The sequence below is a fragment of the Tiliqua scincoides genome, chromosome 2, assembly GCF_035046505.1.
Source record: "Tiliqua scincoides isolate rTilSci1 chromosome 2, rTilSci1.hap2, whole genome shotgun sequence".
In the NCBI taxonomy this organism is placed as follows: Eukaryota; Metazoa; Chordata; class Lepidosauria; order Squamata; family Scincidae; genus Tiliqua; species Tiliqua scincoides.
Genome location: NC_089822.1, coordinates 61,671,719 through 61,696,372, shown reverse-complemented (window position 1 = coordinate 61,696,372; position 24,654 = coordinate 61,671,719).

Sequence of the window (24,654 nt, the reverse complement as noted above, 5' to 3'; positions counted from 1 at the left end):
CCTTTGAAGAAGATGAGATTAAGGACTGAGAGTGGTTTCTGAAATCTAATGGATTGCAGCAGCAAGTTTCAGTATCAAGGGAAATAGTCGCTGAAGGCAACTACTTATGGTTCACCATGCAAATCCCCTCTGGGAGTAGCTCAGTACCTTGATAACATTTTCAGTGTCTATAGCTGTTGGTTTCTTTTAAATCATAATAATGCTTTTCAAGCTAAATACATTTAGTAAGTTCAATGTAGTGTCACATACGTCTGTCATTCACTTTAATGCCTTTCCTGTACTCCATGCAGTTTCTAGAAACACTGTTAAGGGAAGGTGTGAAGATCCTTTTGAAAATGTTCCTGATTCCCTTTTTACTGTGTGGGCTTTAAGGTGGACTGAGGCACCTGGTTTTTACATCTTGATCACACAATAACCTGGTTCATTAGATTTTATCTCTGTGTTGGGGGGTTCTGCAGAATTACAGTGGACACAATGATCTCATCTGACCCCAGAGGTTCCAGGTAACCTAACCTTAAAATCCATTGGCAAGGTTGGCATCAGGGGTCAGCCAGGTTGGGCACTCACTGAGAGCTCATGTCCATAGGTGAACTCTACATTTCTGTAATAAAGAGGGGCGGACCAGCAACTAGTCTAGAGTCTGGTGATAATTAGTATTTAAACAAGGTTCCTATATTTTATTTTCTTAATGCAATAATATAATTCATTGATTTCAAATATAATAAATGGGATGTAAACAACTTGAACCCTTTCCCAACAGTTAATGAAAATAATAAACAGGTTGGTAACTAGATTAGAATCAGTTCAGCTTCTGTTCCGAATCCTTCCTCTTGCAGCACAATGCCATGCATGCTACTCAGAAGTAAATTCCATTTATTCCATTGGTACTTATGACCCAATCCTGCCTAATTCTCCTCATGGCAATGCAGGGACTCAGGGGAGTTTTGACTGCTGGAAGACATTTGCCCCCTTACCCTGGCGTATGCCCCAGCAGGGTCTATGGGTCAACTCAGATCTATGCCAGCTCTGCAGTTGGCACAAGTCTGAGTTGATCCATGCATGCGGAACAGGCCTTTTGGATTGGAGGGGTTTTTGGATTTTGATGTGCCAGAAAACCTGCCACCGTCCCGGGCTAAATCTGCCTTCTCCCTGCCCCATCTCCTCTGTTTCACCCTTCTCTGCCCTATTCCATCCCTTCCCTGCCCTTCTCCCACCGTTTCACCCCCTGCATGGGGCTCATCTGTTCTGGTAACCTTCTGAGGTCAGCAGAACACACATCCTACCAGCATGGCAGCTTGATAGGACTGGGTTGTTTGTCCCAGGAAAGTGCTTATAGGATTGTATCTCTAATTGCTGCCTTCTAGTTTTTGATCCATCTCAGCTAACAATTCTCAGTGTTTGTTCTCTCTCTTTTCCATGTCTCTCTTCCAACTGCCTTCAATCAACAGTTCCCTCTCTTTAGGATATCTTCTTCAGTGCCTCACTTCCAGTCATTTATCTTTCCTCTTGGCTTATCTCTGTCTCATCTTCCATGTTCCTCTCCCAAATTCTTTCTCTCAACTGACTACAACACTCACTTTTCTCTGTCTCCTTTTGTCCTTCTCTCACAATATTCTATGCTCTTCCCTTTCTGCAGTCAAATATTTTTTACAGAAGAAGGCATTACAGGCCCAGTGCAGGGTGTTAAACCTCAGCAATGGATAATGGTGTAGTGGTTCTGGGGTTGGACTTAGACCTGGAAGATCCAGATTCAAATCCCCACTCAGCCATGAAGCTTCCTTGGTGACCTTGGGCCAATCTCAACCTAGCGTACCTCACAGTTGAGGGCAAAAGAAGGGAAGGAACCATGTACACAACCCTGAGCTCTTTGGAGAAAAGGCGATATAAAAATGTGAAAATAAATGGACACCAACTTCGGTTAGTTTTATGCCAACTACAGTGAATTCACAGAACTACATTAACAGTCAATCTGAGGTAACTTGACTTTGGATTTTATGATGGAGAGAAGTGCAGGCTGGAATGTTACTCAGGGCAAGGGGACAAATAGCTCCTTATAGACCTCCAGCCTACTCCTGAGCTATGTTGGATACAGCAGAGGTCATGCACAGGGTGACCAGACATCCTCCTTTTCCAGGACATGACCTCTTTTTTAGCCTTGTGTCATGGAAAAGAATATGTGTCCTCTTCTTCCCTGTGAGCAGGCCCCTGCAGGCAGCACATAGCCTTCTTCGTAATTAATAAATTATATGTAATATAGTTTAAAATTTTAATAATATGCAGAATAGTGTTTAAGTTAACCACATGAAATCAATATATGAGTGTTTTTAGTTTTTATTTTGTTGTGTCCTACATTTTTCTTGGATGTCCTACATTTTGGGGTGCCTTGTTATGACATTTGATCACCTTGGCCCTGCTGCACCAGCACAGGTTGGGACTGGGCTGTTCATTTCATAAACTGTCTGCTCAGGCAGTTTGTGTCCAGGTGTGTGAACCAGCCTTAAAGGATTTTGTCCTGTGAATGAACCCACTGCGGTGGAAATGTGTAACCAGCTCATACTCATGGATGACCCTCTGATTTCAGATTTCCCTAATTAGTAAATCATTCTTTGTTTTCACTGTAATTGCTGTTTGCTTAACTTCTTCAAGTTATCATTAGCACACATACCCTGCACTGAAGTACAGGATGCTATTAATCACATCCCTGGCAAGAATAAGGCCAAAAATGTAACCCTGGTGTGAAAGCTCTTCACAGCTAGTTATTAATTGATTACGGAGAGCTGTTTAAAATGCATGAGCTCCTTTGGGATTCTGGGCATGTATCAAATGATTTTCACATCTGTCTGAAAAAGGTCACCCTAAACAATCGTGAGCTGGAGAAAAAAAAAAAAGTAAAAATAAAAAGTAAAAAACAAATCTTGATGTATTACAATCACAAACATGCATAATGCATTCAATCTGATAATTAATACAGTATCCAATTTCTAAAAGCCAGTTCTCTGGTATCTGTCATGCTCCAGCACTCGATCACAGCTGAGTGGAACATGAAGGAAATGGAGAACTGGCAGAAGGTTGCTGGGGAGATGGTTGGCAACCTTCAGTCTCGAAAGACTATGGTATTCCCAGGTGGTCTCCCATCCAAGTACTAACCAGGCCTGACCCTGCTTAGCTTCCAAGATCAGACAAGATCAGGCATGTGCAGGGTAACAGTTGCTATGAGATACTTTCTTCCCTAGAATCCTCTTGGCCATGCCACTCACCCTGTTGGGCTAGACATGAAGAAAAGATTGACCTTGGAATTGGGCCAGATTGAGCCATGCCAAGGTTCTAAATTATGTCAAACCTAACAGGCCTCATCCCACGAAGCTAGCAAAGAAAGTTTATTAATCTGACTGAAAGGATAAAGAAATAAGGCCCCATCCTATCCAACCTTCCAGGGCAGCTATATGCCAATGGGGCTTGCACTGTATCCTGCAAAAGGGGGGGGCAGTCACAGAAGTCTCCTTAAGGTAAGGGACCATTTGTTCCTTTACCTCAGGAGAACAAACATTCTCTTACTTTGAGGAGATCTCCATGACTGTCCCCCTACTGCAGGATGCAGTGCCTCCTCTGTTGGCATGGCTGCATGTGCATTGGAATAGGATTAGGTTCTTAGATGCCCAGATTCAGAAATCGCTATCTGTCACATAACACATTCCTAAATAGCTTGTCAATCCCTTAAGTCTGCAGTTTTCAAACTCTCACGAAGTTTTAAACCCGCAGTAAGTCTTTGCAGGGGCGGGAGGGGGAAGCAGCAGGGGCAGGGGGAAGGCAGTGACACAATCAGTCTGCAAAACCGGAAGTGGAGCGCGATCTCTCCACTCCCCGCACCCAGGGACAGCTGCTGCAGGGACTGGAGGGTGCACCCCAGTCCCTGCAGCCCCATCAGAGGGGAAAGTGAAGCAATCGTGCTCTGCTTCTGGTTTAGTGGAGGCGAGGCACAATCTCCCCACTCTCACTTTTCCTGACCTGGGGAGCCCTGCCAAAGATCGTGCAGGGCTGCCCGCACTCCCGGGAGGCTGCAGGAGGCTTGGGCAAGTATACCCAAGCCCCTGCAGCCCCCCTGAGTGGCGTGATCCTGGGGATCGTGCCACTGCCTCCTCCCTGCCTCCTGGCTGCCCCCGCCCCTTAAGGGGAAAGAGACCAGGACCCTCAGGCTGGGGCGTCACGATGCCCCAGTTTGAATACCACTGCCTTAAGTGCTGGTTTTCTCCCTGCCCCCCCCCCCCCATTTACATGGTCATTTTTGTCTCCTTTAACTCAAGCTTTAAGTAGCTTCCGAGAAAGATGACATAAGTGTTTTGCCAGTGCTGGCTGCTGCAAAACAGCCATAAAGCCCCTTTCAGCAGCCCAATTGGGCTGTAAATTTTCTCTTTGCTTGGAACATCCCTTCAATCAAGACAGTAACAGTACATGGCCTTGAAAAAGACAAACTTCAGCAATCAGCCGGGATCCTGTTTCCCAGATAATGGCCAATAAGCCTTATTTTTTGACATTTATAAAGAAACGATTCACATGTTATTTGTTTGCTTTCTTCCCTCCCTCTACTTTTCTTTTGGCAATTTTCTTAATTTTCAGGCCCCTCTAGGTGTCTCTGACATCAGAGGATCACACCTGAAATTAGATTTCTGGGAGTGTTAATGCAATACTCATGGCAAATCATTACCTCTAATCTTATTGTACTGTCTAGAGTGTACATGATCACCGTGTTTATCGTAAATGATATCTCTTGTGTACAATAGACAAAACTTCCTCTGTTTCTGAATAAGAAAAGTGATAAAACTTGGGTTTCATCTTCTTTAGGCAATCTGTGGGGAAAGTTTCAGCTCTCATATTTTGGGTGAGATCTGACTGACTGAATCATGTTTTATTTTTAATTAGTTACACATCTACATCTACAGTTGAACTGATGGAAAAAATACATTTTGAATTTGTTCCATTTCATTTCATTGAAGTTTACTCCTCTGGAGTGTAATGAAATGTGTGGGGGTTAATTGTAATTTAAAATGAGTTGGTTTTATCCCTGTGGTTCTCAAACTCTCAGGGACCCTGATGACTGCAATAAGTCATTGCGGGGGAGCAGGGAAGGCAGCAGGGGCAGGGGGAAGGGATCGCATTGCCAAGGGAGAAGCAGGGACTGGCATGCACTTACAAGTCCTGCAGCAGTCTTCCGGGAGTGCAGGGAGCCCTCTGCTGGGCTCCCCGAAGCTTAGAAAGTGAAAGCACAGTGATCACACACCACCTCCTCAAAACCGGAGTGCTATTGCTCCACTTTTGGAAGCTGGGGAACCCTGCGGAGGGTTCTAAGGCAAAAACCCCCTTGGGCTCCTCCTTCATTCAAGGAAAATGATATGATCACCCATCCTTTGTCCAATGATCATCAATTTCTTCAGAGATGGACAAGAGAGCCTTCTCTCTCTCCCCCCCCCCCCGATGCAAAAGCAAAATATTAATCCTTCCCTGCTTCCTGGCAGGAATGTCCCTGCTGCTCACCCAGTCTGAATGATGGCTTCACAAAGTCTTTCACTCTGCAAAAAAAGTAATCAGCCACACCCAGTCAAAGACAGACTCGAGTCTACATGTGAGGGACCAAGTGCCAAGTCACTGGCCTCAGACTTGAATCAGTGCCCGAGTCGTTGACGCAGTGACTTGAGTGTACACGAGTCAGCAAAAAACACGTTTTTTTGTGACTCAGACTCAAGTCATATGACTTGAGTTCCCATTCCCAGTAACTTATCATGCAGTCCATTTCTATCCAATCATCTCTTTTCGTATCATGGAATCCTAAAATACATGATATAAAAAAACCCTATGTGGACTGGCCAACAGCCTATGACAAACAGGTTGAGGACAATCAACTGTTGTCACTCTGTAGGCAGTCGTCATATTCTTATGTAGAAATGTCCCACTGAGTGCATTTAACATGTAACAAAATGTGGATAAGACTGCTGCCTTCATTTTTTAGACAGCTTAGTGATGTATCCAAAAGCTGCATCGTAAGTGTGACAACGAATACATGCAATTATGGCATCCCTTTCTGTACATATTAAATTTTTGATGTACTCATCTTGGGTATTGCTTGGGTCTCTTGGATAAATTATATTGTTCAGACAAGCAGTAGATTTTATACTGCCCATACCCCCCCCCTTTTCTATTGTTGTCTTCTCACATGTGAACCGCATTGTACACCTGTTGAGTTGAATGTTCATGACTGTGCAAAACCACATTCTGATAACACAAAACTAATTATGATAACATTGTTTCAAAATAATGGACTAAAAAAGTCATGAATTATTGACAGAAGGGATGCAACCAAAAAAAAAAGCCTTCAGTTAAACAAAAAGAGGCCATCTGGAAAGGCTTGTGCTTGCTTGTGGCTTAAGCTATAGGCGAACAAAATAACTAATCCAGCCACCTAACACTGTCAAGAAAACTGACTATCTTACAGCTGCCACCTTCTGTATTCTCAGTGTCGCATATCAGAATGGCAGCCATGCCTCCAAACCATCCGTCAAACAGTTCCGATAGATGCCTAGATAAGAGGGATCGTGTCCCCAGAATGACAAACACATTCTGCAGTTGGAAGAGTTTGTTCTCAAGTGGATGCAGCCAATTTAGTTTCTCATACTGATGGTAAATTACTTTGCATAATTACACAGTAGAGCAAATCAGTATATTATACAAGGCATTCTATAAATGCACACTCAACCAAAGGACTGGATGGTATGGGCCTGAAAATACAAAAGCTTCCAGTGCTTAATAGTCCAGGCCGGTGTAGAATTGAACATGCCTTAATCCACTGAAGTCATAGATTTGGACAGTACAAATTATGAGGGTCTGCCATCTTGTAACCTAGCTTTACATCTCATGTTTTAATGTTCATGAATATGGAGTTAATTTATAGGGAGAATATTTATATATGTAAGCAATGCCCAACCTATAGCCTCAAGTATAAGTTAGCAAGAGTCACATATGCCACTTGGCTTTAATCCTACCTAGATGGGTTCTTCAAGTTGCTCATCTGTTTTTAGGTCCGTTGATGTCATACAGCTAAGCTGCATCTCCAGAAAAAAATGTGGTGCAGTCTTCTTAGGATCTAAGGCCAAAGTACCCATTTTGCATTGCCTCCAGAAGATATGCAGGCTCTGGTTTTACCAGGTCTCTAACTCAGTGTTTCCCAAACTGTGGATCAGGACCCACCAGTGGGTCACAACCTGATTGTTAGTGGGTCCTGGAAGTGAAACTGACAAGCAGATAGCTGGTAAGGAATTATTGAGTCCTATAGAAAGTGAAACTGAGCCGCACATGCACATTTACTAGTGAGTAGGTAAACGTGCCTCAGTCCACTTCAAAGGGCAGGCTGTGAAGAATGCAACGTCACCAGAATTCATTCATTCAAATGCAACAACAAATGCAACACCACATACAACACCACCTGAATTCATTGGTCCAAATCCAATGAACAAAGGCTAGAAAAAAAAAATTCAAAAAGGATGTCCCCCCATCTCTAAGCTGACAAGGAAAAATGCATTGAGCCATATGGAAAGTGAAACTGAGCCACAAGTGCACAATTACTATTGAGCAGGCAAATGTGCCTTGGATTTTATGGAAGGCCAGGAGAAGGGGAATGCAAAGCCACCTGAATGTTCCTGATCCAATGTACATGGAGCTCAGCAAATGCTCCAGAAGGCGATCCTCCCCACCACCACTATAGTAAAAAGGATAAAAATCAGAGGCTTGACCAGTTGGTAAAGTGAAACTTTTTTTTTGTCTTGAAAAGCTATGCGGGTCATAAGAACATAAGAACATATGGGCAGGAGGTCTGGTCTAGAGGGTAGAGCCTCCATTTGCCTGAAGATTAACATCCACAAGGTCGCCAGTTCGAGGCCACCGGCACCGTGCGACCTTGAAGCAGCTGGCAAGCTGCAGCTGAGCTGTTCCATCTGCTCGGAGCGTGGGAGGATGGAGGCCAGAATGTTAAACCAGATCGGAGTGTAACATCTTGAATGTGGTGGTTCTTGAAAGAGAGAACCTTCTTTCAATTTGTAAAAATCCCTGCGTGGATTTAATAAGCCTGCCTGTGTAAACCGCCTTGAATAAAGTCTTGAATAAAGACCAAGAAAGGCGGTATATAAATACTGTATATTATTATTATTATTATAAGAACAGCCTCACTGGATCAGGCCATAGGCCCATCTAGTCCAGCTTCCTGTATCTCACAGCAACCCACCAAATGCCCCAGGGAGCACACCAGATAACAAGAAAACTGCATCCTGGTGCCCTCCCTTGCATTGGCATTCTGACATAGCCCATTTCTAAAATCAGGAAGTTGCACATACACATCATGGCTTATAACCCATAATGGATTTTTCTTCCAGAAACTTGTCAAATTCCCTTTTAAGGGCATCCAGGCCAGATGCTGTCACCACATCCTGCGGCAAGGAGTTCCACAAACTGACCACACGCTGAGCAAAGAAATATTTTCTTTTGTCTGTTCTAACTCTCCCAACACTCAATTTTAGTGGATGTCCCCTGGTTCTGGTGTTATGTGAGAGTGTAAAGAGCATCTCTCTATCCACTTTATCCTTCCCATGCATAATTTTGTATGTCTCAATCATGTCCCCCCTCAGGCGTCTCTTTTCTAGGCTGAAGAGGCCCAAACGCCATAGCCTTTCCTCATAAGGATGGTGCCCCAGCCCATTAATCATCTTAGTCGCTCTCTTTTGCACCTTTTCCATTTCCACTATGTCCTTTTGAGATGTGGTGACCAGAACTGGACACAATACTCCAGGTGTGGCCTTACCATCGATTTGTGCAACGGCATTATAATATTAGCCGTTTTGTTCTCAATACCTTTTCTAATGATGCCAAGCATAGAATTGGCCTTCTTCACTGCTGTCGCACGTTGGGTCGACACTTTCATCGACTTGTCCACCACCACCCCAAGATCTCTCTCCTGATCTGTCACAGACAGCTCAGAACCCATCAGCCTATATGTGAAGTTCTGATTTTTTGCCCCAATGTGCGTGACTTTACACTTACTTACATTGAACCGCATCTGCCATTTTGCTGCCCATTCTGTCAGTTTGGAGAGATCCTTATGGAGCTCCTCACAATCACTTCTGGTCTTCACTACACGGATAAGTTTGGTGTCGTCAGAGTGTTGGGTCCTGACAGAGTGTTGTTTTAAGAAATGGGTCCCAGTGCTCAAAGGTTTGGGAACCACTGCTGTAGCTGAATAGCATTCTAACTCCAACACGGAACAGAGTACGAGGATGCTTGTGCTGTCATCCTTCATATTCGATGCATGAATGTTTGTCATATCTGCTGAACGTGGCAAACTACATTTTAGGACTGAAGTGCCAACTATGCAACTGCCTAGCAGAAAATTGGTATAAACATTTTTCACAGAAAGCAAAGTTGTTCTTGGAGGTGCGAGTTACACGTCTGACTGTGCATCAGTTACCCTGGTTGGACATATTTATTGTCATTAATAGGTTTGTTCCTCATCACAGAGGAATGGTTGCCTGAAATTGTATCTAGGTATTAATTACTACAATTGATCTTCTGGGCTCTGCCTTCCAGTAAACACTGGCATACTGTTAGCACAATTTATGCTTCTGAAACCCTGTTGCACCTTCCTTTGTCTATTACTTATTTACATGAAGTATTGCAAGTACATTGGCCTGCAATTACATCCAGGCAATGTAATGGATTTTTAGTTAGCAGTCAAATGAGGTGCAGGTAGCTAAGACTAACTATGTTGGCAGGTTCATCAATGCGGTGAGATATAATGAAGAACAATACTGCAAAGTTTCAAAAGTTTCCCCTTTTCTGTTTTGTTTTGTGTTCTTCCTAGCCAGGATGAAGTGCATCAACCCTCTTGAACCTTGCCAAGAGATGTCTTGAAAGAGAGCTTCATGAGATAAGGTTGACCTGTCCATGAGGCAGGGGAAGATCCAAGGGGGGCATGGGTCCCCCCCAAACAGTTGCACCCATAGGGAAGGACACCAACTGGGATGGGGAGCAGACATCAGGGGAACACCCACTGGGCGGGGCGTCGGAGGTGAGATCACGTCCAATTGTTGGAGCTGAGTCAGAACAGGTATCCAGACCTACCCACCCAGCAAACTTTGACCACGGAGGCCAAAGTTCAACTGGGAGCTCAGTTCTACCTGCCTGGTTGCCCTGGCTCTGGAGAATGTAGTGCTCATGCCCCCCCCCCAAACACAAACACTGGGTCTGCCCCCGCCATGAGGGCAACTGAAGCAGTCCCTCAGGCAGTAGATTGCTGGAAGGAGTACTCATCTCTGACTGCCTATTTGCATCCACTCCTCCTTTTACTCCTTGGATTGAAAAAGGAGGAAGGGGAAAGAGCAGAAAAGGAAGTGAGGAGGGGAGCATTGGAGAATGTGGATTTTTTGTCTCCTCAAGGTCTCCCTTGCCTAAGGTCCAGCAGCCGCTATAGGTCAACAAATGGATACAGCAGTAGTCACACCGGCGCCATTGCATCAACGCATGGGGATTTAGATAGGACTGAACTGCTTGTCCCATGGAGCTGAGTGGCACTGATTTCTGAGCAGGCATGCCTAGGCTTGTGCTGCAAATGCATAACTGTGCCGGATTGTGGCCATTATGCTATAAAGTATTTTATCTTGGGTTGTCCGACATTGTTCCATGTGGCAAAGCTTAAATGTGAAGACAAAAATGCTTTCCAAAGAGCACAGAGTAAGTGACAAATAGGAGTATATATATTTTTATAAGTCTCTACTGATGTCGGAAACCTTTTCTCTTCTATTTCAGCATCTCTTGAAAAGACCACCTAAAAAATTATAACTCCAGAGAAACAAAAAAAAATTACAAGTTTCAGTTCTACTAATATTTACAGCCTGATGGCCAGTACATGTGTTGTAAAATTAGTCCCTTCTACCTCATAATGTTGTTTTGTATCACATAATGGAAGCTCACAAAGGTGTTTACTACTGCGATAAAAAACACTTTTTAAGTTTCAAAAATCATGGAAGGAGTCCCGTGCAAAAATATGTTGTATGGAGTAAGTAAAGCAACTTTACAATATTGCTGCCTGTTACAAAATAGACTGTATTCAAGAAGAGTGTGAGGGCTAAAGTATTGTGGCAGTGAATTTTTTTTTTTAAGTTATAACTATGGGGGGAAAAGATCATTTTCTACTCTTTATGTATATTTATTGTCTTTCTTCTTAAAAACCAACAGTTCCTATTGGACTGCCCTGCTGTCAGAATGAGTGTCCTACCAGTGCTTACTTTCTTACGGCAGTTGTAAAAAACACTCTGGCAGCTCATGGAAGTGTGTGCTGCCAGAGCACCAGTGAGAAGGAGCCATTGGAGCCTTCCTGCACTTAACAGTAGAACTCTCTGGACCCGCCAAAGCAGGTATGTTGGTGGGGGAAGTGGGAGGGGGTGGGGGAGGGCGGAATGGAAGTGAGGGAGGGTGGAACAAAGTGGCAATGGGGGCAGAATGGGGAGGAGTTACAGCTGGATAGGTGGATCAGTTTCAGGAACAGGGCAGGTTCAGCGATAGTGGTGCATCTAAAGCCTGTCCTCTCCTGGCAACGTCACGCCAAAGGCACACCAATGCTAGTGCAAGAAACCTGTCCTGTCAAAGCCTGCCTTTAAGTGCCAGCAATGCTCTAAGTAACATCCCAGTATCTATGGAGACATAGCCTGTTATCCAAGGAGCAGTAACTTCACATCAGCGTATTATGGCTGTTAACGGTGGCGCACCATCGCAGTGTCATTGGTCTGCCATCAGTATGATATCGGTGTGATGTTGGCATATCATGTTTGTGTGTCGTCAGTGTGATGTCCAGGGACCCAATCACCATATCCAATCAGCCCAACTACTGGTGGCCAGAGAAGCATTGCCAGGGTGAACTGAACAGGGGATAGGAGTAGGGCAGTCTAATTAGAAGCCAATGCTGGGAGGACACCCATGACAGTTACTAGGAAATAACACAGAAAAAGGCATTAACCTGATCATGGGGAGATTTTATTTATTTATTTATACATACATACATACCCTGCCTTTCCCATGCTGGAGCACATGTCCTAGGTGGCTTACGATTCCCAATTAAAATGTGCAGTATATATAATCAATAAACAAAACCATAATAAAAAACAATAAAACCATTGGAGGAGGACAAACTGTTTTGCAAGGCACTGCTACAGAGGCACAGGGAGCAGATTACCCAAAAGCAAGCCTGAACAAAAACATTTTGAGCCTTAGCCGAAAAGCAATGTTAGAGGGAGTAGTTTTCATTCCTCCAGTAGGGAGTTCCATAATTTTGGCATCACTACTGAGAAGACACACCTCTGAGCCACAGTCCCTCTAATTGGGGGTAAAGGTGACATGCAGGATGTTGACATGCAACCCTCAGACGACCTAAAATGGTGGACCGGAATGAATGGGAGAAGACGGTCCCTCAGATAACCTGGACACAAACCATGAAGGGTTTTGAAGGTCAATACCAGCACCCTGAACTGGGTCCAGAAAGGAATGGACAACCAGTGTAGTTGCTGAAGCAGCAGCCAAACCACCAGTAACCACACATGCCATTGCAATCTGCACTAATTGTAGCTTCCGAACTGTCTTCAATAGCAGCCCCATATAGAGTGCATTACAGTAACTCAATCTTGCAGTCATTAAGGCAGTGTTTTTCAAACTGTGGGTTGGAACCTACTAGGTGGGTTGTGACCAAATTTCAGGTGGCTCTCCATTTCAAGCTGTATTTTATTTTTAATATATGATACTTGATGGTCCCATGCTATGTGACTGCAGTTGGGGAAATGTTACAGATCTGTACTTTTAACAGGCTACTATGTATATGCTTTTAACAATGATAGTCAATGTGGCTGACTCCCAGGTAAGTGTGGATAGTATTGCAGCCTTTGGGATGTTGGGGGAATTTTTAAAAAACAGATCAGCAACTGCTTGTGTGGGTTAGGAGGGTTATCTAAAATATTTTTTTAAACCTATACTTATTGTAAACTTTTAATTTTCTTACAGCCCAATCCTGAGCTGCCCAGCGCGTAGGGCTGCAGCGGTGCCAAAAATGGCTGTCGCCAGTGGCATAACTAATGATCATGTAGCCTGGTGCCAAGCTCAAAATGTTGCCCCAGAAGTGATGTCACAACCAGAAGTGATGTCATGCCCAGGCTTTTTAAAAGTGAAAATTGGGAGGAACCCACCTCCTCCCGCCAGCTGCTCGCCACCCATTTACTCTGCTGCCTCCCCCAGTCAGTGGCAGACATATTTATCTGCTACCTGGGGGTCAATGAAGATTTGTAGCCCCCCCCCAGACAAAATCAAATTTAATTAAGTAAATAAATAAAAAGTATGCCCCTGCTTGGTTCGAGACACTGTGCTGGGGTGAAGAGGGACGGTTATTCTCCCCCTGCTAAATACAAGAGGGGCACCACTTGAAAAAGTGGCTTTTTACCCAGTTAGCAGGGGTAACTATTATGATACATGGAAATGTGAGCTGACTCATATTAACACCTTATTGGTTCCATGCTGTATAATGATAGCATGTCATTGAAACATGTCAATAACATAATAACCTGTCTGTGACTTTCAGAACAATCATTCTTATAGGTCAGTTTTGAGTTAAGAAAATTCACTTTTTGTTCCATAAGGCAATTGTGTTTTCATTTTCTGGTCAATTGGCCATAACATTTGATAGAATACAGATATTTCAGTGTGGTTTGCTTCATTGCATTCAGCATTAAATTACCTTTCAAATTATATATCACACCAAGATTTTCACACTTTTGGTCACTAGTGTCAAGCTCAGCTTGTTGCCCCCTAAAGCTTGATTCCCAGTGCAACTGCTACCCCATGCACTGGGGTATTAGCTATTCCACTGGCTGTTGCTGCATCCAGCATGCCCCAGGCCCTTGTTATCCATGGATTTCATAATCAGCAGATTCTGAACTCATGAAGAACAGCAACCTAAACCCTCTGAAGGCAACCAGAGCTGTGCTCAGCAGCTTCTGCTTAGCAGCTACCCTCAGCGGCTTCCTTGGCACTCAGAATGCTTTTTAAAGGCATTTAGACGTCTCTTCTGGTTTCCATGAGAAACCCAAAGTAGCATTTTTTTGTCCGAAATGGCCATTCTAAGGCCTGCAGAGGCCACAGGCAGATGTGCATGGCGTCTGCGGGCCTCAGAACAACTTCTGGAGAAGACCAGAGCACAGCTACTGTTGCCTTCAGAGGTTTTCAGGGATCAGAAATCCACTGATTCAGTTATCCATGGATTTCGGCATCCTCAGGGGTTCCAAGAACAGAACCGAAGGCCCACCTGTATAAATATAAAAACAAAGAGAAACAGTAGAGTGATGTCATCACTTTAAAAAAAAGGCAGCAATAAAAGCACCCATAATTAGCCAAAGATCGTAAAACAGTACACAGCATTAATATGTATGTGTTGTCATCTGAAAAACACTAACAGTCAAATTATATGTTATGCAGAATGCTTCACATGGAACAGTGGCTCTTGTTTTTTGACTAGCAGCTAGAGTTGCAAAACAAGGAGGAACTGTGGTGGGATGCCCCCACTGCGCTTCTATTCCTAATTGCACCCCATACTACTAGAGATAGAAACATGTTTCAACTCATTTTCATAAGTTACAGCAATGGGGACAGGAGCTGTACAGCGATGAGGATAAAAGGTGTGCTAAATAAAGATGGTGGGCACCAGTAACATGGCTCCTGAAGAATGTTTAGGCCACTACTGATCCTAAGGTAAGCTCCCGCTAGGGTCTGAGGGGCGCCAAGCTTGGTGGTGGCAATGGCAGCAGCAGTGACTTGGTGTACTTCTCCCAGTGGCCACACTGATGGAAAACATCCTCTTGCATTAGGGCCTTGGGGCTGGCCATGGACCCTGCAGTGACACCAGACCCTTGACCAGTCCCCCAGCTAGGTGATAACTGACACTGGTCCACTTGCTAGCTAACCTTGATTAGTGATTAGAAGCCTATTTTACAATAAAATTAAAGATGCATGTAATCGTATGAAAACTTGGACTACCACTGAGCACAGTAGTAGTGCTGATCTCATTAAAATGCTTTCCCATCAAACAAAAATTTGCAGTATTGCAATAATTGCAGTCTCAATTATTTTCATTACACTGAAGGGTATTTTGCATAGGCTGTTTTATTCATGGCATCACAAATTATCGCACATCACTAACAAAGACTAGGTTGTTTAATTTCCCGTTTCCCATTCATCTGTGACTGATTACTAAAGGCACATTACATGATCATGCATATGTATTTTAGAAATTCCATCGCCCCATCATTTTGTCTTCTAACCAATCCTATATGTGAACTGTATTAGAAGCGCATGATTGTTAACTGATAATGTACACTTACCTTCTGGATAACTCGAAGAACAACAAAAGTGACATTTTTGCTCTGATTGTCAACCGGTTGGCTGTCAACAAAAGAGAACAGAGCAGGCAAAAAGGATATGGGTGTCCTCACAGGTCTGTTGTTTTGCCGCTTCACTCAAAGTGGCAGCTGATAACAGGGGGCACTTTTCTAAATGAATTTTTGAAGAGTTTTGAGAAAACGTTAAAAAAAAATAGGAAAAAGCTATAAGAGCAACAGGACATATTCTCTGTCAGCTGTCCTTGCCAAATGGCCAGGGCATGTGCGAAATAGCAAGAGCCAAACCACTATTGATCTAAGAGGGACAAAGTAGAAAGAAACTCAAAACTGTAATAGAACAGGTTTACTGCAGTTGTTATTCAATACAATAAAGTGTGATAGCCCTTGAAAAGGCTTTAAACCCAAATAAATGTGATGACAGCTAGAAAGCATAGCTGGACTCCTGTTACAGGCATGGTTCCTTCCTGCCTCTCCCAATTATAAGGAACCCAGTTGGGTCTTTTAAGTGCTTGCCATTGGTCTGAGTTGTTGGCTGCCATTCTACTCTCTCATGCTTCTCCACAACTTGCTCTCAAACCAGTCATTGATTTGAACGGGGTTTCTGCTTGTTAGGGCCCAGCAGATAGTCTCTGTCATGCCATTAGCTAGTCTCAAAGTCATCACGACCACTTTCCGCTGTCATTTGCCTGTTCTCTTTGATTCTCAAATTCCCCTTTGTTTTTGTTTGGCTGATTATTTACAGGGTTTCACAAGCTCAGATGTGTCCGATCCCGGCTTTGTAGCAGCCGCTAATGCTTTGATGACATTTCTTTCTCTTTGATTGCCTGGCTTTTCATGTGCCATGGCAAGACATATCAGTGGCCTCTGGGTTATGCTAGCTTGGGAGATAATGTCCATTTTCCAGATCAACATCATCTGCTAGACAGCCATGGGCCTGGAAAAAAAAAAAGCCATAAAGAAGTATACATATGCAATGATGAAAGTTCTTGCTTTCAGAACCAATGTGTTATCTTTCATTTTTAGGAGCAGAAAACATAATAGTTGATGCTACTTTCATTACTGATATTCATACTTCTCTGGTCTGAAGCTGCTGTTGAGTGCCAGGTCAGTAAACAGTAAGGCTGTCCTAATCCTGGAAGAGGATGCTGAGCACAGTCAGACAAGACAGGTGGGGTTAGTCTCACTCAGCTTTGTCCTTTGGGTTTCAGGGTGATGCAGTAGTCAAGGTGAGGAAGCAGAACACAATTGTTTCTCTTGGGTCTAACCCTTGTCTAGGTGCAGCATGGGATTCAAGTTCATGAGCAGGACAGGATTTGGATTCTGTGGGTTTATTGCCAGCCCTGCTGCCTGACAGTCTGCCTGCATGAGGTTGCAGGGGTGGATTCAGGCATGGTGTTGCAGTGCACTTGGCTGTTGGTGCTGAGGTTTTCCTCCTGAGGCCCCTAGTGCAGGACCATTTCAACCTTTAAAATGGTCAGTTTTTTCTGCTTCTGTTTTGTTGCTGTATTTTTTAAAAATTGTGTTTCTTTTAAATGTATTTATTGGTTATTTTTACTGTTTTAAATATTGATTGTTAGTGCCTTTGTTAGTGTCTTGTTGCCTTGTTTGCAACGAGAAAGATGAAAGATTTTTCATCTCATGAAAGATGAGAAAGATGAAAGATGACACACACATTGTGTGTGTGTGTGTGTGTGTGTGTGTGTGTGTGTGTGTGTGTGTGTGTGTGTTATAGTAAAAACCTGAAATCCATTATTACTAGTTCTGCCTAATGAAAACTAGATGCTCTAGGTCAGTAGTTCTCACACATTTAGTACTGGAACCCACTTTTTAGAATAAGAATCTGTCAGGACCCACAGGTAGTGATGTCATGACCGGAAGTGACATCATCAAATAGGAAAATTTTTAACAATACTAGGCTGCAATCCTACCCACACTTGCCCAGGAGTAAGTCTCATTTACTATCATTGTTAAAAGAATATACATAGTAACTTGTTAAAAGTACAGGTCTGTAACATTTCCCCAAACACAGTCACATACCCTGATAGCATCAAGTCTAATATGTTAAAAATAAAATATAGAAATGAATGGGGACCTGCCTGAAATTGGCTTGCGACCCACCTAATGGGTTCCAATCCACAGTTTGAGAAACACTGCTCTAGATGGTGTTGGAGGTTTCTAGTATTGCCTAGCAAAAACTAGAAAGGGGCTGTGTCTGGTGGGAGAAAATAGTTCCATCTAGGACAGCATTTCTCAACATTTATCCTCCGCTGCAGCACTTTGCACAGTCACAGGACAAATGTGATGTGACAAATACTAGTAAGAGGCTCAGGGTGGACAGGAGGGCTTTTTTGAGAATGGAAAAGCATGCTTTGGAGCTCTGCCCACTGAGCCAAGCCTCCTACTGCTGTTTGTCATATCATGTTGCTGGTCTCACTGCTAGGTACCACCAGACACCACTTCAATTCCCACCTGTAGTACCCATACCACTGGTTGAAAAATACTAAACTAAGACAAATCAGTTTTCACTACTTTGAAACATTTTGTTTGACAGAAGGATCCAAAAGACATGTACATGGCTGTTAAAACACTTGTTTACATTCTTATGTCTTGTCCACACATTATATGTTCACTGCTGGAAACATTTATGTTTATATATCACTGATGTCCATGCAGCAAATATATTTGTCATCAAACATCAAACTACTACATCAAACACTGGAATGAGCCTATTATGAAAATTTTTAGCAAACATGCGACACTAATTATAACACAGATTAGTTGATACTCATTTTGAAAGCTGGTATTTCCAGAATCATCATCATACCATAATTCTGGGCCCTCTCACAGGAGTGTCGATAGGAGTGTTTTTTGCCCAGTTCTTCCTCTGCCCAAGGCAGGAGCTGGCCTTCAGATGATTGGCGGGTTTGACAAAAGGAGTGCTTGGAGCATTTGTTTCCAGAGCAGCCACCTCCCATTGCCAGGTGAGTCTGGGTAAACGTGCTGGAAAGCACTGACATAAAGGGTTAGGATTGTGCCCTAACTCTCTCCTCCAGGGTAGATGCCCATACTTGCGGGTGGGTGGAGTGTTCTAGATAGTTCCCACTGAAATAATTGGTTAATGCGTTTTCTCATGAACAATAAATGTAATCTTGTTTCATACCTTGTCTCATGTTTCATGGAGTGATACCTGGGCAATGTCTCTATATTTTATTCAGATACGAGAAAGGTTTATATTTGTTTGCTTTAGTTTTTCAGTCTCTCTGCAGAAATTATAATTCTTCGAAAATCCTTCTTGGGTATAGATTTCAAAATAATAAAGCTAAGGAGTTTCTCCTTCTTAGAGTGAAGTGCCAGTTAAGCATTCCTAGCTCAACAGACAGCATGCTTGTGGATGCAAGGTCAGCATTTTAACTTCAGGGTATTTATCCTAGTTGCATTCTGAGCAGTTTCCAACAGAGAAGTAAGAAATGGTGCAAGTCACTGCCTCCAGGATAATTCCACTGAAGGTTCTGGGACAACTTTGAAGGAAAAAATTAGTGGGCTCCTGTCTTAGGCTTGTTTGATTTAACGTAGCTACTTATTTACCATGCAATTTTATTGCTTAAAGTGCATATCTGAAGCATAAATCTACAGTAGTATCTGATACTGTCAACTGGACAGATGGAACAATTTCAGTTCATCTATTGCATTAAATCTTATTGATTGGGGAAATCTGCACAGTTTAAACTATATTGTGGGCAGCCCAAACCTCTTGGGGGCTTATAGCAGCAGATCTTCTGATCCGTCACTGTACGTACCAATAGCACGTAAAAGGCATGGCACTGTTGTGCACTGTGGAACCACCGGTACAAATGGCTGGAGGCCCTATGTTGTGCCAACTGCCCACCCAGGTTGCACAGGAGCAGCTAAGGTGACTATGGGGGGCAGTTTGAAGGTGGTTCAGGGAAGGAAGAAAAGAGGAAATATCTTCCATGCAGCAGTTAGATTTTGTTGCTAATACCGCTCACATACACATGCACATGTTATTACTGTACACGTATACACACACACAGTCTCAGGTCTGGGCTTGCATAGCCCAAGATTAAACTCAAATGGGAAGTTAATAACTATTGAGGTTGAAATATTGTGTATGTCTATTTTGGGACTGTTGACTGGGGAGTGAACCATCTCAAAGTGCCTCCAGTTAGGCTAACAGTAGCCACAAGACAAAGCATTCCAGAAGAATGTAGATTTTATTAACAAGGAAAGGGCAATGTTTACTTGCAAGATCAGTTGTGCAGGTTTTTGTGGTTGTAGGTGCAGGATACTTGTGGATAGCTCTGATTTGGCAAGCACAGTTTAAGCAAAGAAGAGAGAGAGAGAGAGAGAGAGAGAGAGTCAGGCTGCCAGCCAGGTTGAGGACCCAGTCCTATCCAACTTTCCAACACTGATGCAGCCACAATGCAGCCCCAAGGTAAAGCAATGGTTCCTTACCTTGAGGAGGCATCTGTGACTGTCCCCCCACTGCATAATGCACCATAGGCTCCGTTGGCATGGCTACATCCGGTAGGCTACATCATGGCAGGAGGTCTGGTCTAGAGGGTAGAGCTTCGTTAGCCCAAAGATAACATCAGAAGGTCGCCAGTTCGAGGACACCGGCAGCTCCCTGAACGGCTGAGAATGGCGAGACCTTGAAGCAGCTGACAAGCCCAGCTGAGTGATTCCACCTGCTCTTGGTGTGAGCAAGAAGTGTCTTGGCTGCCCTCCATGTGAGAGATGGAGCTGCTTGTCAGCCTGCATGGGAGAACTGGAGGCCAGAAGTGAGGCCAAACCAGGAAGATCCATTCTGAAATGTTGTTGGTTCTTGAAAGAGAGAACCTTTATGACTGTAAAAATCCCCTTGAGGGATTTAGAAATGCCTGCCTACGTAAACTGCCTTGAATAAAGTCAGAGGAGTAATCCCAGAAAGTCGGTATATAAATACCGTTGTTGTTGTTGTTGTTGTTGTTGTTGTTACATCGACATTGGAAAGCTGGATAGGATTGAGCCCTGAGTTTCCTCCACCAGAGATGGCTCAGTGGGTGAGGAGAGAATAAACTGGATACAACAAACAAGCTCTATTTTTAGTTTTTAATGATTTCATAGTATTCTGTTTTACCCCATTTCTTGCAGAGGGTTTCAGTGGTAGAACACAAGCTTTGCATATGGAAGATCCAAGTTTCAATTTCCGACATTTTCAGGAGGGATGCATCCTGAAGTCCCAGAGAATCTGCTAGTCAGTGTTGACAATACTGAACTAGATAAACCAATTATCTAATTCAGTATACGGCAGCATCGTATAAGCACATCTCTATCTCAAAGCAATTCTTTCCCAATCACCATAGATAAGGAAAAGTCAATAACCAAAACAAATCCATTAAAAATATTTAATTTAATTTTAAATTAAACATTTGTTACAAAAATCTGGTTGTCTACAATAGTCTCAAGGTAATGAAACATTTCAATACATCAAGGTTTGCAATCAATTAATTATAAAGTAACAATGAATACTTTGTGCCCCCGAAACTCATCTTAAAATGAAGGATGTTAACAATCAAGAGAAAAGCCTTAAAAAGTCTTACTAAAGGAATAATCTTAACCTTTTGATACACGTTTTTTCTATGTTTGATAAAATCTTAATGATTATTAAATATTTATATTAAAAAAAAAGAAAATCTGACATCCTTTTACAAATGACACCCAAATCCATTGCTTCTGCAAAAGATCTGAGTGATAATGGTCCTTTGAAAATGGAACTGGCTTATGTTGAAAGTTAGGGGCAAAAAATAACCAAACTAGACATGATGCTTTTATGTCATCTAGTCAGTTGCAAAAGTAGTAGTTGCATGGGACCCAAACAGGTGGTGTGTCCTTAGTCACCCAGCTCAGGCACTGGTCAAGGACCTACGCCTATTGGAGAACCAAGTTAGCCCCTGAACACAAAGCTTGGGTGATACCAAAAGCACCCACTGTACTCTTAGTGGCGGGGAGAGGGCACCCTTAGTTTGATGTAGGACCCACATCTACTTGGCACTGGGACTGGGCATGCAGATCAGCAATATGGCACAGAGGTAGGGGGTATTTAACTCTTTACTTACATGTCTTCCACTTCTTCCCAGAACTAGAAAGAAAAAAAAAAAGGGTGAAAGGGAAAGCTGGCAGCTGATTGTAAAAAATGGGCACAAAGATATAAGAGAAGCTTTCAGGTCAGTATAGATAGCAACACCAGATGCACTGATGAATGGGAGCACCTTCTTAGATCATGACACTACTAATCCCAGAAAAGGACACTAATTCTGTAAATAGTCCCTGAATCATAAGGAGAATTTTGATGTGAATGCTACACACCTGAGAATCATAAGCCCAGTCAAAACAGCCAGGTATCTGTTTTAAACACTAGTGTTTATTGTGGTTATTAATTCCTTCCTGATCATCTAAACCAGGGGTGCTTAATAGGTGGATCGCGATCTACCGGTAGATCGCGAGGCAAAATGAGTAGATCACAGAGCCCTGTCTCTCCAAACTGTTAATATGTCAGTTTCGTCTAGTGGCTAGACGAAACTGACATATTTAGCTAAACTGACACTGAAACTGACACTTTAGCTGCTCTTCAGGCATGCAGCAACAAAACTGAGGAAACTGACTAGACTCCAGCAGGGGCTCCATACATTAAAGGGGGTGTCTGTCAGACGCTTCCTTCCCCCCTGGTAGATCTCCGGGCCTTGCTGGGTTTCAAAGTAGCTCTCGAGCCAAAAAGGTGTGAGCACCCCTGATCTAAACAGTTTTCTTTCCAACTCCCCTAAATCATTTTTAGTGCTGACATAGATGCTAAAAGAATATGCAACTGAGTGACAAAATGCTGAGAGAAGCAGTTTTGAAAGATGTTACCTGATAATTTGGAGGTACGTTAAATATTTTAACATGAATGGAAATTAGACATATGCACCGATGGGCAACTGATCCACTCAGGGGCCAAAACAACCATTAAAGATCAGATTCCAGAAAGAAAATGTTAAGTCTGAAAAGGAGCTGTTGTAGGCATTTAAACCATTTCTGCTCAATGTTGCATATATGCAACAGGGACCAAATGTGTACACCTGTGGGCTGGGCAAAAAATGGGTTAAGCTGAGGTATACAGAATCTTTCTAAGTTTATTTCTGATTGCTGATGTTTTAGGGAGCAATAAATGAAAAGTGGAATACCATATTAAGGACAAATAATTATTTAATTACTTTTAAAGAAACACATTTAACCTACTAGCTGTTATTTTCCCCTTCTTGTTTGAGTAGACCCCACAGTCAAATGAACCAGTAATTCTGACCCATAATGCAGTGAACATGACATGTAGCCTTCTTCCTTCCAGTTTTTTCCAACAGCCCAATCCTAACGAACTCCTCATGTGGCAATGCATGATGATGTTTTTGCCCTCCCCCTCATGCATGCTGGGCAAAGGCATGAAAAGTTGGGCTTGCTAATGGGTTGACCTTATTGGGGAATGGGGCCAGCTACCTGTGTAGGCTAGTGTGTTTAGATTTGGATTCCACTAGGAGACCCCTGCTTGTCCAACCTTCATATAGTTTGAGATCAGCTGATTGCCGTTCATGGGAGCCCGGCAGGAATTTTTTGATATTAGCTTGATTAGCCTGGGGCTGGCAGTTTTTTCACCTACCCCAGACCACCACTGAGTCTTTCAGTTAGGTTTGTTCAACTTCCTTTATTTCCCTGTCTTTTGCTCACTTTAGGCAAGTGTTGTATGAGCTGCATAGGCAGGAGTTGACAGATCAGCATTGTTCCTGAGGTTAACAAGGTCACTGGGTGAGCCAGGATCATTCAGATTATACTTGTCTGGGCTGGTGAGGCTGGCTGGCTTTGCATCTGGCTGGATGCAAAGAAAACCACAAGGCTTGGCCTATGGGAACAGGTGCAGTCTGGCTGCATCAACCCTTTGGGGTTGACCACGATAAGGTCCCTCTGTGACAGAGTCACAGAATCAGGTTGTGATGCCTGTTGATTACTTGGGAAGGCAGACAGTTAGCACCATTCTCTGACGTAATGGCCTGCATGCTTGGGGGTTTGGAGTTTGGTTTCCCTGTTTGTGTTATGCTTCAATAAAATGGCCCAGTTAACCCAAGCCTCTGTATTGCATGTTTATTGGGAGGTGCATGGGTAAAGGTGTGTTCCATTTTACTGAAGAAAGTGTGTAAGGCTTGGGCTTTTATTTTTTCAGCCAAGTTATAAGAGATAGTAATTGGCTTTCTCTGGCACAGTAGCACTTCAAAAGCAGGGACAGAAAAGTCTTGCAATAGAGATTTATATTGTGGTTCTACAAGGTAGCCACTTGAACTTTCACACTTTCTTTCTCCATGGCTCATTATGGTAATGGTGGCTTAATGGCTGACAAGCCAATTGAACTCTGATTGTTTCCCATCTTGTGATGTACATTTGAGGGTATTGCAGTGCCAGATTTTAATGATGTCTGCTAATGATTTGTCTGTGCACGCCCCAATGAACACTTGAGACAACTTGAGCTGGGAGAAAGGGCCATTTTATTTACATAGTATAGGAGAGGCAGAGAGAGACCTGCAGATGCTGGGGCAGCGGTGTGGCGGCTGGACCCTCGGAAGGCACCAGAAAATTGTATCTGTTGGGCATGCACCCGACTCCAAGCCAGGCCCCATTACAGGCGGCACAGCTTATCTAGGTCTTCACCCCGTGAATGGGTGAGGCAGCTGGACTGCAGGCAATGCCACCCCAAGCTGCTGAGCCTCTGGGGCAGCCCTTCAGTCCCAGTCAGGGCCCCATCCCAGTCCCCGTGCCCCTGGGCCCCTGAGGACTGAAATTGGGCCCTGACCTACCTAAGCCGCCCGAAGGTGCACCCCAAATTCCAGCTCACGCCTTCTACCCCGCACCACCTGCCATAAAGTGACCGAGGATGGTAGGAACGGGGGAACCCCTTAACCCTCGTCAGTCTGGGGTAGGCGAAAAAATTGCCTGCCAGCAGCCAATCTTGGCAGACAGCAAAAAATTCCTACCTGGCCCCAAATGGTGACCAGTACAAACTCACACTGCTCTACAGACGGACGGGAGGGTGTCAGCGCTGTGTCCACGTGCAAAAGCAGAAGAGGGCCGGGCGCTGGTGCCCTAAGAACCCTCTGGGCACGCTCAGCTCCCA